Genomic DNA, 2,500 nt, shown 5'->3' with positions numbered 1-2,500 from the left:
CTCCCACGCGTGCCTCCGTCCCCGGTGCCGGTCACGCCCAACCCCGTTCGCGACCGCCCCACACCCCGCGCGGAGCCTCCGGTGCGTCTCGGGGTGGGTGGCGCGGCGGTGGCGTGGCGGTGGCGGCTCCCCCTGGGGGGGCCGCCCGCCCGCCCGCCTGCCCGCCCGTCGCCTTCCCGCCGCCGGCCCTGGGCCGGTTCCCCGCCGGTCGGTCGTCGGTCCTCCGCTCCGTGCCCTCCGCCCCCTCGGCGGGCGCCTCTTTACCTGTGTCCCGAGCCCCGGGACCTCGCCTCCCTCCGTCGTCCGTCCGGCTCTCTCTCGCTCTCTCTCTCTCTTTCGCGCCCTCCCTCCCCGTGCGCCCCCTGCCCGCGCTCGCCACCCGCTTCCCGTCGAAGCTCCCCTTACGCCCTCGGTGGCGACAAGGGGTGCCCCGGGAACGCGGGCGCGGGCCGGGCTAGGGCCACGGGGGCCGGGGGTTTGGGGTTCAGGAGCAGAGAGGGCCGCGTCCGGGCGCGAGCGTGGGGAAGGTCTCCGCCCGGTTTCGGGGACACGGGTGTGGGGGCGTCGTCGGGCGGTGGCCGTGGTGTCTCGTGTGGCGGTCGGCCCGGATCCCCGGCCGGGGTCCCGCGTCACGGGCCGGTAGCGCCGAGGCCCCCGCGTGTTGCGGGCGGCCGCGGGCGGAGAAGCGTGTCGGTCGGTGTCGGGGCGGCGGTGAGCGTGGGGGCGCCCCGCGCCCAGCCCCACCCCCCACGCCTCGCCCGCCTCCCCCCTCTCCAGGTACCTAGCGCGTCCCGGCGCGGAGGTTTAAAGACCCATGGGGGGTCGCCCGTCCGCCTTGGGGTCGGGGCGGTCGGGCCCGCGGGGAGTCGGGAGGCCCCTCCCTTCTCCCCCAGGCTCCGCTTCACCCCCCCCCACCGGCACCTCACCGCACACGGGGCCGGGGCGCCGCGCCGCCGCGGCGCCGCCGGTCCACCCCGCCGCGGCCGTCGGGAGGGGGCTACCCGGCGGCCGTGGTGCGGGCCGGGGCCGTGCGCCGCGCGCCTGCGCGCCCCGCGTCCCCTGTGTGTGTGTGTTGCGCGCACGGTCGGGTTGTGGGGGGCAGGTGGGAACCCCCCGGGCGCCTGTGGGGTGTCCGAGCCCGCCCCGCCCGCGGGGTCGGTGCCGGGCGCCCCGTGGTGAAACCCTCCGGCCCCCTCCGGTCTGCTTGTTTTCTGTCTGACTTGGCCGGCCAGAGGCAGCCCCTCCGGGGGAAGGTGCCGTGCCACCGGCGGGGACCCCCCCCGCCGAAACCCAGAGAAACCAAAACTCGTACGACTCTTAGCGGTGGATCACTCGGCTCGTGCGTCGATGAAGAACGCAGCTAGCTGCGAGAATTAATGTGAATTGCAGGACACATTGATCATCAACACTTCGAACGCACTTGCGGCCCCGGGTTCCTCCCGGGGCTACGCCTGTCTGAGCGTCGCTTGACGATCAATCGCCCCCCCCGGGGTGTGCGTGCGTGCGCGCGCGCGCGCGCGCGCCTTCCCGGGGGTGGCGCGGCTGGGGGTTTGCTCGCAGGGCCGCCGGGGCCCTCCGTCCCCCTAAGTGCAGACGCGGCGCCCCCCGTCCACGGGGGCGCGCTGCCCGCGAGCGGGAAGAGAAGGGGAGAGAGAGAGAGCTCGCGACGAGGCCCTGGCCGCGTGGCCTCCGCGGTCGGTCCCCCTTCGGGAAGCGCCCTCGCGCCGCAAGCGGTCTCTGGGCGCTACCCCCGGGGTGTCGGTGGGCGGGGACGGTCCCGCGCCCTCGCGGCCGGGGCCGGCGGTGGTGGTTGGGCCGCGTCCGTTCCGCCGTCGTACGCCGCCCGCCCCCGGCGGCGTCCCGGCTAGGTCCGGCCCGCCTCCTCCGCGGGGCCCCGACCCGCGCGTCCGGGATCCGTGCCCGCCCCCGCCGCCTCGCCTCGCCGTGTCGGGGCGGGCGTCTCGGGCCGAGGCCGAGTCGTGCGTGCGCGGCCGCGCCCCGGGGATGCGTGCCCCGGCGGCGACCCGCGGGACGCCGCGGCGTCGCCTGCCGCCGCGCGCTTTCCCCCGGGCTGCGGCCGCGCCGCTCGGCGCTTCGTGCACGCTCCCCGAGCCGGCCGGCGGTGGGCGCCTGTCGGTGGTGGGCGGGGGCGCACGGCGTCGTCCGTCCGTCGCTCGTCGTGGCGGGGCCGTCTGGCGGCTGCGTGGAGGCTGTGTGGCGTCGGCGGCGTGAGGGGTGGAGAGGCGGAGAACGGAGACGGGGGGAGAGAGAGGGGAGAGCGAGAGAGGGTTGGGAGTCGGTCGGTTCGGTCGGTCGCGGAAGGAGGCGTGGGAGGAGGGCCCGGCGGTCGGGGGGCGACCGCCGGGTTTTCTCCCCACCGCCTCGCCTTCCGCGCCGCCCGCCGCCCTCTCCCGTCCGCTGCTCCCGCTCCTCCTCCTCCTCGTCCTCCTCGTCGTCCTCTCCCGTCCCCCCACCCCCACCCCCGTCGTCTGCCGTCCTC

At 77.6% G+C, this 2,500-nt stretch overlaps 1 non-coding gene across 1 annotated transcript; it reads left to right on the top strand.

Annotated features, from left to right (window-relative positions):
- The first annotated feature begins 1,312 nt into the window (after nucleotides 1–1,312).
- On the top strand, nucleotides 1,313–1,465 carry LOC137216260 (5.8S ribosomal RNA). The gene has a single exon (XR_010939674.1). It is a non-coding gene; the product is annotated as a 5.8S ribosomal RNA (ribosomal RNA).
- Nucleotides 1,466–2,500: the final 1,035 nt, after the last annotated feature.

This window comes from Pseudorca crassidens, chromosome 21 (genome assembly GCF_039906515.1).
Source record: "Pseudorca crassidens isolate mPseCra1 chromosome 21, mPseCra1.hap1, whole genome shotgun sequence".
Classification (NCBI taxonomy): Eukaryota; Metazoa; Chordata; class Mammalia; order Artiodactyla; family Delphinidae; genus Pseudorca; species Pseudorca crassidens.
The sequence above is the reverse complement of the archived record's forward strand: the minus strand, read 5'-3'. Positions and strand labels throughout refer to the sequence as shown.